Source organism: Saimiri boliviensis, chromosome 3 (genome assembly GCF_048565385.1).
Source record: "Saimiri boliviensis isolate mSaiBol1 chromosome 3, mSaiBol1.pri, whole genome shotgun sequence".
In the NCBI taxonomy this organism is placed as follows: domain Eukaryota; kingdom Metazoa; phylum Chordata; class Mammalia; order Primates; family Cebidae; genus Saimiri; species Saimiri boliviensis.
The window spans coordinates 55,826,312-55,841,118 of NC_133451.1; positions in this window are offsets into that span (position 1 = coordinate 55,826,312).

Here is a 14,807-nt window from a genome sequence, read left to right on the forward strand (position 1 = left end):
GGACAGACAAATAATTCTAAATACTCAGCCATGCCATCCTGAGTCCCTCTTCTTTCTTCTAATAGAACTATCACTTTTAGTCACATGTTTAATAATTCTTTGGAAAGTAACATCCTATTTTGAATTTGAGAAAAATGATTTCAGTAACATGTTTAAATGTGTATATTATTTTCGCATGTGTTTGGTAGCTCTAAAATTTATGTTGATGCTATGTTGCTTATATTTTCTTTTTACATCATATTTTCTAAATATAAACTCTAGCAGAAGTTGCTGATAGGCAGATCTGCTTATGTTACCACATTTCTTGTTTCATTAAGTCTGAACTGTTCAACCTGACATTCAGTGCCCACTTTCATTTGACTTAGTCTTTCAGTTTTGCAAAGTGCTTAAGTCAAGGAGCTAAAACATCTGAGTTCAAATATAAAGCTTCTCTTAGTAAGTTTTCATTGCTATAACAATTTCCATAAACTAGTGGTTTGAACAGCAAACATTCACTTCTCACAGTTCGAGAGGCTGGAAGTCCATGTTCAGCATGCTTGCTTAGATTCTGGTGAATACCCTCTCCCAGGTTGGAGACAGCAGACTTTTCTTTGTATACCCAAAGAGAAGATGGTGGAAAAAGAACCAAAGAGCTCCTGGACCATCTTATTAGGAAATTAATTCCATTCCCGAAGATCTACTTTATGACCTAATGAATTCCCAAAGATCCCACCTCCTAATACCAACATATTGGTGGTAAAGATTTCAACACATGAATTTGGGGTGGGGGGACACAAATATTCAGTCTATAAAGTGTCTTCTATTTAGTAGCTCTGAAACAAGTTACATACAAGTAAAGAAAATTATTCAATAATAGAGTAGTTAATATTTAAAAACTTCTGAATATTAAATATTGCTACTTTCTTTGCGCTTTCTTATTCATTCCAAACATGGATTTTTCTTTGTGTCCATTTCCATGCTACACTTATGCCACTCTCCATTCCTGCTTCCCTTCATATCTCCCTCAATCTAACTTTTTCATGATGTGTATGTACAAATAACCTATGAATTTCTAAAGTTAATCTATGGTAATATTTTCCTTGAGTTTCAAAAACAATTATTTGTACAATATTTTATATTATCTAATATTTCTTAAAGTTATCTAATTTTACAATAACTCAAATGTTGTCTTAAAAAAAAAGTTTCCCCAAAGTGAGAACTTTTTATTATATCTTTTTAGAGCCCATGACAGAGGTGAGCACTTATGAAATAATAGGCATTGTAAATAAATAATTAGTTACAATGGATAATTTAATAATTGGCACAGAGAAATATTTAAGCAACAAGGTAATGTGAGTCTTATAAATACATTTGTTAACAATATTTCATGTTTTTTTCTTTGCCTTTGGTTACCATAATTTTAAAAGTTTATGCTTTAGTATTTGTAGTACATAAACATAACTTAGGTATCTATATGAAGAAATTCTATCAAGGAAACATTTATAAAATACAATTGTGACATGGAAGCAAGGTCACAAAATATAACTTTACTAACACTCAGCTGTGCATAATTTCTTATTTTGTTTACAATGCACCTGGACTGCCATCAAAGCATATGTCTACTACTAAGGTGGATAGACTCATCTTAATGCCTAATTTGGTTTAAACTTAAATCAAGCCGGGCGCGGTGGCTCAAGCCTGTAATCCCAGCACTTTGGGAGGCTGAGGCAGGTGGATCACGAGGTCAAGAGATCGAGACCATCCTGGTCAACATGGTGAAACCCTGTCTCTACTAAGAATACAAAAAATTAGCTGGGCATGGTGGCGCGTGCCTGTAATCCCAGCTACTCAGAAAGCTGAGGCAGGAGAATTGCCTGAACCCAGGAGGCGGAGGTTGCGGTGAGCGGAGATAGCGCCATTGCACTCCAGCCTGGGTAACAAGAGTGAAACTCCGTCTCAAATTAAAAAAAAAAAAAAAAAAAAAAAAATTAAATCAATCTGATAATTTAAAAAGTTCCTTCAAGTAGCACTCATTCTTTCTTAAATGAAAGAGTATCAATATCCTTTATAATTCACCCTCACTTCTGTTTCTTTTCCCAATGACCTCTGAGAGTGCTATGGTCTGAACATGTCTCCCAAAAATTCATATGTTGAAATTTATTCACCAATGTGATATTACTAAGAGGTAGGGCTTTTAGGAGGTGATTACATACTCCTAATGATGAGGGTTCTGCCTCAGGTATTAGTCAGGAGTCTCTTGAAGGACAGAAATAATAGGAGATATATATATATTTAAAGGGTAATTTACTGGGGAGTATTGACTCACATGATCACAAGGTGAGGTCTCACAATAGGCTACCTGCAAGCTGAGGAACAAGAAAGCGTGACCAAGTCCCAAAGCTGAAGAGCCTGGAGTCTGATGTTTGAGGGCAGGAAGTATCCAGCATGAGACAGAGATGCAGCCCAACAGATTAAACCAGTCTAGTCTTTCCACATTCTTCTGGGCCTGCTTTTATTATGGCCACACTAGCAGCTGTTTAGATTGTGCCTGCCCAGATTGTGCCTGCCCAGACTGGTCTGCCTATCCCAGTCCACTGATTCAAATGTTAATCTTCTTTGGCCACACTTTCACATACACACCCAAGAACAATAGTTTGTATCCTTCAATCTAATCAAGTTGATATTCAACATTAACCATCACACCTCATTAGTGGCATTAATCACCATATAAAACAGAGTGCCAAGAGAGCTATTCAACCCTTTTTTCCCTTCTGTCATGTAGGCTGCAGCAACAAGGCACTATCACGGAGGAAGAGATTGGGCCCTCACCAAATACCAAAGCTTCCAGTGCTAGGATCTTAGATTTTCCAGCCTACAGAACTGTGAGCAATAAATTTCTATGGTTTATAAATTACCCAGTCTATGCATTTTGTTATAGCAGCATTATGGGACTGAGACAGGGAGTACAGGGGGACAGATATGGGGCTATACATCTTTATGAGTTGTAATAAGGGAGGCTTTATCCTAGACTTTGGTGACATGCTGCTTGCTTCAGCTGGTTTGCTTGACAATATCACATGTCCATTTGCCATTGATTTTTCTGCCATTTTCTAATGCGGAAACCTAAAAGCAATGCATTTGTAGTCTCTTTTAATTTTATGTATTTACTTTTTATTCATTAAATCCTCCCTTCCAGACTTGATGTTCTCTTCCAGAACTGAATTAACTGGTTTCAGATATTGAAATCTGTAACTGTCTTTTCTACCCATCCCAGTGGCCCAAAGGTCTCCCTGCCTAGTTGCCTAGGCAACTAGGGTTGCCCCAGTCTGTCCACCTGATACCACCACAGGCCTAATGGCTCTTTGCCCAGTACTCAGTGTCACTAATAAACACTTATTTGGGCTCAGGAGAATTAACCCTGAAATCCTACCTTGGTCAAACTTCAATGAGATTGCATCCTAGATTAACCTAGAGAAGCTTGAAATGTGGATTTCTTTCATAGTTTCAAGGAAAAGCCAGAGGAGAAGGCTAGACCACTTTAGGTGCTTACTTCTCTCCTCATTTCCCCAAACATACTTTGTTCCTCTCAATCCAGAGTAGAAAGAAATTCGGGATCTGCCTGATTGATCTATCTCTTATTTCTCTCTTTTTTCTTTGACACAATATTCTCTAGAGGCAGTGAAGAATTGTGCCTTCTTTGAATGCCCTGAAACAGCCCCTCTTTCCACCTCAGCTAAAATGTAAGAGGCTACTAGAGTGTTTTCCTGCACTATGTACTTATGTGTACTTAATACTACCAGCTAGGTGACAAGTGAGATACTAAGCGGAGAAAAAAGGAATTTGGGGGATCCTTCCTTAGAACAATATCTGGACTGAAAGTGTATACAATTGCACAATTGTTTTTTGAAAGTCTGAAACTAAATATTACTAATATTCCTATTTCACTCTACATTACATTTGTTACAAGTTCCAATCTACTCTTGCGTCAATCCTACTAATACTCTTATTCCCACATATGGGTAGCCTAATATTAATACAAAAGCCCTGTACATTTTATACAGAAGGACAACAGTAAAATATATGTTAACATATTCTATAAATAATTTGCATTAAGTATTATAACCAAGCAGTTTACACTTAGAAAATGACTTGTAATTGCATTACCTCTTGTTACCTTTTATATTTAAGGTATAAAATATCTTCATACATGTGTATATATAGATAGATAGAGCTAGAAGTCTTATGTAAATTTATAACTATGTAAGCTATAAAAAGAATTTCTGTCATCTACTTTTTTTTTTAAAGGTAAATGTTCCGTTTATTTTAGGTGTAACAATTGTTAATTGGCAGAGATAATTAGAACCCAATAATTAGGCAATATTGTTGTCACCAAGAGGTAGAAATTAAATGAACAATGTTTATAATACAGTTCATGTGACATGTACTTTTTAAAACTGGAAGTTGCTCAATACTATTCTTGTGCATGTAGAACCAATTGTCTTCAGATTTTGATATATTTATTCTTAATAGAATGCTATTAAAAGTATTAACTATTTTCTGGTGCTTCATATATAATTTTAAAATAAAATATCTAATTGGTATTGATATTTTTAAAAATCATATAAATAGTTTACATTCTTAATTTAAATTCCAAGTCATTGTATGTCCCATTTTAAACCTCTATTTACATAAAATATTATGTTCTTAATTAAATTGTTATGAATCTATACTAGTGAGTCCTAATGTACTTGCAGGCAAGGTTCTCATACTTTATAAAATTATGTATAGCTTTTGCTGTTCAAAATGAAAATATAATACAGCAGGTGTAATGTCTTCATTTAAAAGCTGATTTTTTTTCAATATGTTATTTGGATACTAACTTTGTGGTCACAAATTTGACCTTAAGATTTTTTTTTCAAGTTTTCACTCTAATTAATAGTGACCTTGTGAATGCTATTTCTCTGCAACTGTGCAGACAGGTAGGCAGTTATTATCCAGTTGGTAGTCCAAATATTGTCAAGGGAGTATAAAATTCAGCATTTCCTTTTACAGGCGCTATTTGTTTCAATTTAGGCTTAAGGCACACTTTTAGTCGCAATCAACTACTTATAAAAGAATTGGGCCGGATGCGATGGCTCCTGCCTGTAATCCCAGCAATTTGGGAGGCCAAGGCAAGTGGACTGATTGAGGTCAGACGTGCAAGACCAGACTGAACAACATGGTGAAACCCTGTCTCTACTAAAAATACAAAAATTAGCTGAGTGTGCTGGTGAGTGCCTTTAATCCCAGCTACTTGTGAGGCTGAGGCAGGAGAATCACTTGAACCCCAGGAAGCAGAGGTTGCAGTGAGCCAAGATGGTACCATTGCACTCCAACCTGGGTGACAAAGCAAGACTCCATCTCAAAAAAAAAAAAAAAAAAAAAAAAAAGAATTGAAATAATGTTATAAGTCAGAGGGTCAGCAAATTATGACCTGTGGGCCACACCAGTGCATAATCCACTTTTGTAAATGAATGTTATTGAAAAACAGCCACACTAATTTATTATTCTTACTGACTACTTTTGTGCTTTCGTAGCAGTGTCAAGCCATTGACACAGAAACCCTACCATCTACAAAGCTGAAAATAGTTACTACTTTTCCCTTCACAAGAAAACTTTGCCGAATCACATCCTAAATTAAACATAGATCATAACTATTTAAAAGCATATCAATTCAGAAATGAAATGAGTGGCCTTGTGATGTAAAATAATTATTACATGGCATTTTCCATGTGTCACCTATTATGAATAATTTTGGTATATTAACTAATCAAATTATCACGATAATTTAATGAGACAGTCTGGGCAGAACAGGGATTTAATTTTTTTTAAAAATCTGACTTCAGAGTCTGCTGTTAACCAGCAATTTATACCAGCTCCTGTAAATGGTAAATTTCTCATTATTGGAGATGTTCAGCCAGTTTAATAAAAGCTTGTCAGAGATTGTCAGGGGGAAAGAAAGCCTTTTAAGGTCATTTACCACAGTACAGTCCCAATAATTTGTCATATCCGAATCAACAAAAAGCAATGCAGAGAAAAAAAATGTATTTGATTTCAAGAAGATTCAGTTTGACAGTTTTATGATTCAATAGCAATTAGATATTCTTAAAATTAGAAAATAAGCGAAGTCTTCAAAAAGTCAAGTATTTGGGCTTTTAACCCTCAAAAAGAAGAAAAAAAATCAGTTCCAATGAAGAGGTTGAGAGTGAAAAGAATTTTTCCACAGTTCACTTGGTCTCTGACTTACTAATGACTATTACGATGTTGTGTGGAATCTTCTAACATAAGGTCATTAAAATGATAAAATCTGACTTATTGGCACACGCTGCTGTTAGCCAGAAACAAACATTTTAGTAATATGCAGAATTATTTATGATGCAGACGTGTTAAGGATGCATTTATGTCTGAGATCAACTTGCTGTGCTTTCCCAATTAAACTTATACCAAAGTTTCATGAAAGAACCATTCATTCCAGTCACCGTCCTGCCTAAGTCACTGTGAGAGGAGATGCTTAGAATGCTGGATCACAAAATTCATTCCCTCCTGGCTTACTACATCTTTCTTAGGAAAGATCTAGAATGGAAAGATAGTCTTATTCCTTCTTTCCTGGTCTCCGCGTAGTTCAAAATCCCAGTCCTCACTCTCCTGCTGCTCCATCCCTTGATCTCACATGAGGATATAACTCTCCTTCTCTGCTGCTAAAGAAAGATATTTAAGCCTGAAATTAGAGGACGTGGTACCAGTCTGATTCTTATGATACAGTGTGTGTCAATGCGTGAATAGTAGCCCAATTCTCTTTACTTACTTTCACACAGAGACTTTTTATGATTTAGAGAAGATAAATGCAAAAGGTTCTGTAAAACTTGCAGAGGAAACTGTCATGTATTATGTGGTATTCGGTGTATATTTGTTCAATCTGAAACTAAATGATCAACTAATTCTGAGAAAAGTTATATACAAAGTCACTTCATGTCTAAAAAAATATTATTTAGAGTCTAATGGAGAAAACAATCTTAGTTCATAAGATTCTTTTTTTTCCCAATAGATTTTGGATGCAACTAAACCTCTTGCTTGTATGCATATTTGTCTTAAATTTGTATGTGCATAAAATTATTTTCAGTTGCATCTAACAACACCATATTATTTTCCTAAACATTTGTATAATAGTTACTGTAAGCCATGAGGCAGAGCTGTGGCTTGCCTCATGGAATTCTGGAGAAAAAACAGTAAGATCAGACAAAGTCAATTCTGAGCCAAAAGCAATGGCCTGACTCATTTCAAGTGAATGTGTATTTCAGTAGAGGCTGGAACCCAAAATGTTACCGAATCTAAAAATAATGATGATCAAAAATGCTGCACAGTGTTGGCTTCTGGTTATAATTTGGTCTTTCTGGACACATTTATCTTCAAATAATAAGGTAGGGGGCAGACTGTTACCATACGTTTCTTTTAAATTTTCAACAAAACATATCAAATTAACTTCTTTCATCCATGGACAAGATTCAGCTATTTTGAGCCGAAGAACATTTCAGCTATATGATCTTCTTTTGATGCTACATAATTCACCAAAAAACTTAAAAGAATGGTAGGTATATCTTATTTTCAATATCATTCTCTTTTCATTTATCACAAAATTAGTATAATAATGGAATAACCCAATGTACTCTTGCTTTGGAATAATTCAAATATAAGTATACAATGTAGGTCCTGACTAATACACAGACTTTGCTGGCATTATGTATTATTAGTGTTCTACTAATAAAAAAGGCAGTCAGGAATGAGTAGGTATTACATATTTTATACATATTTGTAATTTATGAATACTCAACTTATTTAATAAACTTTATAAATATAAACAATTAGCAACAAAGCTGTAATTTTTTAAAGAAAGTGTACTGAGAATATTAGCTCTTATGAAGATAAGCTTAGGCAGCATAAAGGAAGTTTCTTTGAGAATTTGTACTAAGTGTTTTACTTTGAAATTGTGTTTCTATTAGACATAAGAAACTAGTATCTCTGCCTGGTTAAAAGGATTTTGTATACTAGCAGAAGACTGTTTTATATCAGTGCCAATTCAATTATATGCAACATTTATTAATGTTTATCATTAATACTGGCACTTCACACACATTAATTCAGCTGTCATAGACTGTCAGATATATATATATATATATATATATCTTTCATTACAATGAATTTATGTTAATTTCTGTGATACATTCATTAAAGCATTAAACTAGTTCATAAATTAAACTATTAAATTATTTTCTAAATATTTTGTTCAGATATTTTCAGAGATACATGTATAGTCTTCCTTTAAATGACTGTTATAAATGAATAGTTTTTAAATGCCATTTCTTTGATCTTGTTTGGATTATTTTGAACCTCAACTCTCGTTTCAGGTTTGCTGTTGTTTTAGTTGTTGTTGTTTATGGTTTGCTGTTGTGGCTGTTATTGCTGTTTGGAGACAGGGTCTCACTCTGTCACCCAGGCTGGAATACAATGGTGCAAACTCTGTTCACTGCAACCTCCATCTCCCGGGTTTAGGCAATTTGCCTGCCTCAGCCTCCCTAGTAGCTGGGATTAAAGGCACCTATCATCATGCCTGGCTAATTTTTGTATTTTTAGTAAAGACTGGGTTTTGCCATGTTGGCCAGTCTGGTCTCAAACTCCCGATCTCAGATGATTCACCCACTGCCGTCTCTCAAAGTTCTGGGATTACAGGCATAAGCCACCACACCTGGACTCAACAACCACATCTTAAAGGATTATTTTACTTCTAGTCCAAAACAAGATATACATAATGATTTGCAAATAGCATAGGTGCTCCTCAACTTATGGTGGGGTTATGTCCCAATAAATTCATAGCTTTTTGAAAACATCAAAAAGTCAAAAAAGCAGTTAACATAGCTAACCTACTGAACATCAGTTATAGCTCATCCTCCTTTAAATGTACTCAGAACTCTTATATTAGTTTACATTGAATAAAATCATCTAAGACAAAGTGTTATTTTAAATAGTAATCTATTGACTATTGTACTGAAAGTGAAAAAACAGAATGACCATATGGATATTCAAAGCATGGTTTTGACTGTGTATAGCTTTTGTAGCAACACAAAGTTAAAAAATTTTTAGTTAAACCATCATAAGTCAGGGACTATCTGTACATTGAAAGCAATATAATTTGTACTTTAAAGATTTCATGTCATTTTATTATAGTATAACTTCCTCACTAATTATGAGACTCTATGAGACAGTAACATCATTATATCAGAGAATTCTATAAAAGATGTTTTCTAGTAAGACTTATGTATTAACTAGTTCAATATATATTTCGTAAACCTTTTACCCCTTTGGCTTCTCCTATGACTTTCACTTGGATCTACAGAAATCTCCTACCTGCAGGCTCAAATCAGGATTGTTCCTGTCTGAAATGGGAAATGTATCAGCAGCCTCAGTTTCTCAATCTTGTAGAATTTAGTCATATCACCAGTTCTGATATTTCATGGGCAATGACTGTCAGCTTCTTTATAATTCCTACCACTATCACCTGCTACCTCTGTTAACTTTTGCCCCAAGAGCCCAGGTTGTCATTCATACAGAAAAACTAAGATGTTCCTGAAATCCAGACATTCTCAACTTGGCTTCCTCAGGAGGGGAATCTAACCTTATTGTGAGAGTTTCAAAACGTATGCATCACAATCATGTTTATTTCATGTAAATATAATTCTCTGGCTCTGAGATATGTGAGAATTCACTGTACACACTTTATTGGTTTTCCATTATATTAAATCTGTTCTAAAATTTCCATTAATCTAAAACTGTTCTAAAATTATTTTCTTAAATGCAGCTCCCTGGGTTCTATAATACATATGCTAAATTATAATTTCTAAAAGTGGCATGCTGAGGATTTCCGTTAAGTAAACATCTTAACTGATTCTTACATACACCAGAATTTCTGTACTGCCTAGGAATAGGCTTATGCCCTTTGTACTCTCTTCAGCATTGTCCAACTGGCTGACTAATCCACCTTCAGAAACTGAAACCCAACTTGCTATGATTATCACCCACTGTTTACCATTCATGTTCTTGTTCTGTGTCTACTGAGGGTAATAACTTTCTAAGCATATAAATTAACCTGGAAGCAATTGCAGGCAGGTCAACCTACCACGTAGACCTCCTAGATTAAGTGATTTGGCATAAACATTAAACTCCCTTCGTGAGGTTCAACTTGAAGTCCTGGACTAATACTCCCTCCCTTGCTAACTCCCTTTACTTAGATTATGAAACATCTCTTTCCACTGATATGTTCCTGAGTTAGAATGGAAGCAAGAAAGAAAACGATAAACCCTCTTTTGGAAAATAAAAAAAAAAACGCATCACCAACACAAAATTCTAAAATATAAGTACAGAGGTGTAGTAAATGAGAGTGTTTAATATGTTTCATTTGGCTTTCTAGACTCAGAATTGTATTATTTATTGTTTATACTATTTATATACTATTTATTTTAAATAGCTTTTGCATTAAATAACCTCAAAATATAAATGCTACTAGTTATCTAACTGTACTGACTGATCAACTATATCAAAATTCCTGAATCTACTCATCAGGATTTGCAAAATAAAATGTGTCACACTAACTTTGCATGAAGGATTCTTAGGAAATCCTGAATATTATTTTGAGAAAATAACCCAATAACTATTGAGTGCTTTAAAATAGTTTTTACCACTCTTTTCTTTCACAGGAGCTGAAAAAATAAAATTAGTATATTTTAAGGTACAAATTGGCCACCTAACACTTCAGTCTCTCATTTACTTATTAAGATCATTTTCCATACTTTTCAATTTCCATATGTAGCAGTCAAGTCTCCTGAATACCTGCAGAGAGTTATGTTTGTAATAAATTTCTTAAATTACTTGATTTCAATCTGGTCTGCTTTTATAAGATTTAAATTAAATTAATGAAGAGGAAGTGTCTCTGTGTACCTAAGTAGAATAAAAGCCAAAATATTAAAACAACATGTCAAAACCTGATTCACATCACCCAGTGCTGGGAAACTATCAGGCAGCCTGGATCCCTGTGCTACTTTCATCCAGTGGGGACCAAATCAGAAACAACTAGTCATTGTGGAGTATTGTTTAAAAATGAATGTGCTGAAGATTTTCTGATTCACATTTATTATCCACTGACCTGTTCTCAATGGATTTCACAAAGAGAAGCAAAATAATTACCTCAGCCCAGGCTGTCTGGAAAATAATGACATGATGATTTAGAGGAAAGGATCCATACTGTAGAATCCTTTTGGAAGAGTGTATATTTTTTAAGTTAAGTATGACACCTTTCTGATAATCAAAATTTTGCATTTGAGCTAATGCACCATCATTCCTTTTAATTAAAAAGTCACTGCTAAACAATGAAGATTTTTGTGGCCTAAATATCAGTAACATAGTTGACTTCACGTTAAGTGATTGTAACATACTTGAAAAGAGACTTGCACAATACAGGCGACTATACAAGAGTGCTTTAGAAATGAAGAAAGAAAATAATGTGATAACCCTTTAAGAAGTCTTAGAGCACAGGAAGTCATCACTTAATGTTGTTGAAAGGTTCTTGAAAAATGCAACGTTAAGCAATACAAGGCAGGTACTCAAAGTCATTTCATTATGACGTTAATGAGAGAGAAAAAATTATTTCTTTCATATATCGTTTTACTTAAAGTCATAGTTTCCCAGAATCTACTGATAGCATTGTGAGGACTTATGTACGTATGAATTCAGTGCATTCTGGATATCTGTAGAGGTCACAAGATCTTAGAGAAAAATAGATAAATAAGAAGGGGGAATCTGTAAAATGATGATACACTTATGACCACAAAGGTAAAGCTAATCAAAAACACAGTGGAAGTTTGGCCAAGGAGGCAACATAATATCCACTCCCAGAAGCCCTAATTATTAGGTGCTCTTGTGGCTAGAATAATCATACACAAATTAGTAAAGAGGAGCTAGAGGCAGAACTTTAGTGATCCAATTGGTTCCACTTTGGGTAAGGTCTGAAAGGGTTTGGAAGAGAATTATATTGTCCAGGCATACCTTATTTTATTGTGCTTCACTTTATGGTGCTTTGTAGGTATTGCATTTTTTACAAATTGAAGATGTGTGGCAACCCTACATTAATCAAGTCTGTTGGTGCCATTTTTTCAATCACATGTGCTCACTTTATGTCTGGAGGTCACATTGTGGTAATTCTCACAATATTACACAATTTTTTATGATTCTTAATCTTTCATAGTAATCTGTGATTGGTGGACTTTAATGCTATTATTGTAATTGTTTTGGAATGCCACACACCACATCCATGTAAGAGGGCAAGCTTATTTGATAATTGTTTGTGTGCTAACTGCTCCACTAACTCGTCACTCCCCCATCTTTCTTTCCTTGAACCCCATCTTCCCTGAAACACAGCAATTTTGACATTAAACAAATTAATAACCCTACAATGGCCTATTAATGTTCAAAGCTAGAAATAATTAATTCTAGTGAAGAAAGCATGTCAAAAGCTGATATAGGCCAGAAACTAGGCCTCTTGTGCCAGTTAGTCAAGTTATGAATGCCAAGGACACATTCTTGAAGGAAATTAAAGCAGCTGCTTCAGTGAACACGTGAACACTAAGGAGGTGAAATAGCTTTATGGCTGATATGGAGAAAGTTTTATTGATCTGATAGAAGATCAAACTACGCACAACTTTCTCTTAAACCAAAGACTAATCCAGAGCAAGGCTCTATATCTCTTAAATTCTATGAAGGCTGAGGGAGATCAGGAAACTGAAAAATATAATAGAAGTTTAAATCTAGCAGAGGCTGGTTCATAAAGATTAAGAAAAGAACCTGTCTTCAAAACATCAGAGTGCAAGGTGAAGCAACAAGAGCTGATATAGAAGCTACAGCAAGCTAACCAGAAGATCTAGTCAAGATCATTGATGAAGGTGGCCACAACACACAACAGGTTATCAATGAAGGCAAATTAGTCCTATACTGAAAGAAGATATCATTTAGAACTTTCATAGCTAGAGAGATCTAAGCTTCTAAGCTTCCGAGAACAGGTTGATTCTCTTGCTAGGAGCTAATAAAGCTAGTGACATCAAATCGAAGTCAATGTTCACTTACCATTCTGAAAATCCTGTGGCCCTTAAGAATTACGTTAAATTTTCTTTGCCTGATATCTATAAATGGAATAATAAAACCTGAATGATAACACATCTGTTTACTGAGAATTTTAAGCCCAATGTTGAGACATAATGCTTAGAAAAAAAAGATTCCTTTCAAAATATTACTCCTCATTGACAATGCACGCAGTTACCCAGGAGCTCTGGCAGAGATGTACAATATCATTAATGTTTTATGCCTGCTAACACAACATTCATTAGGCATCCCAGGGATCAAGAAGTAATTTTGACTTTCAAGTCTTATCATTTGAGAATTTTATTTTGTAAGGCTGTAGCTGCCATAGGTAAATTATTCTGATAAATCTGAGCAAAGTCAATTGAAAATCCTATGGAAAGAATTCCCAATTCTAAATGTCATGAAGAACACGTGTTTTCCATGGGAGTAAGCCAAAATATAAATATTAACAGGAATTTGGAAGTACTTGATTTCAACAGTCATAGATGACTTCGAGGGGTTCTAGACTTCAGTGTAGGAAGTAACTGAAGATGTGGTAGAAACAGCACGAGAATCAGAATTACAAGTGGAGCTTAAAGATGTGACAGAACTGCTTCAATTATGTGATAAAATGTTAATGGATAAGTAGTTGCATCTTACGGATATGCAAAGAAAGTGGTTTCTTAGAATGGAATCGATTCCTGGTGAAGATGCTGTGAGCATTCTCCTGATGACAACGAGGGATTTAGAATATTACATTAACCTAGTTGATAAAGTAGTGGCAAATTTTAAGAGGATTTACTTCAATTTTGAAAGGAGTTCTACCGTGGGTAAAATGCTATCAAACAGCATCACATGCCACAGATAAATTGCTCTTGAAAGGAGGGGGTCAATCAGTGTGGGAAACTGATTGTTGTTTCATTTTTTAAAAATTGCTCACAGCCACCCAAACCTTCAGCAACCACCATCTTGATCAATCTGCAGACATTGACATCAAGGGAAGACCCCCAGCCAGCAAAAAGATGGAGTTCCTGAAGGCTCAGGTGATTGTTAGCATTGTTTAGCCAATAAAGTATTTTAAATTAAGGTATGTACATTTTTTTGTTCGCAGGCATAATGTTATTCCACACAATATTACAATATAGTGTAAACATAACTTTTAAATGCCCCAGAAAAAAAAACAACAACAAAAAAATGTGTGACTTGCTTTATTGAAATATTCACTTTATCATAGTGGTCTGAAACTAAACCTCCTTTATCTCTGAGGTATGCCTGTATTCAAAAGATCTAAGAGGAAAACAAATTGGATTATATACAAAAATAATGTAAATCCTCATACCAGAAGAACTGGATTAGATCCACGCAAGTTGCTTCGTCTTACTGAACTTTAAGTTGCAAATCCTATCATTGATCTCTACATTATTTTGCCAGTGTTAGTAAAGCTTGAAGAGATTCAGGCTGGCAAAGAGCAGTAGCTCATTGGACTTGAGATGGGTAAAGTAGGACTGCTGCCTCCCGCCCCACTGCACTTTCACACGGCAGAAGGCTGTGGGATTAGAACGAGAAGTCAACTGGTAAAAATCACATTTGTTTTTCTCTCTTAAACTGCCCTCTTCACCACCCCCCTTCAA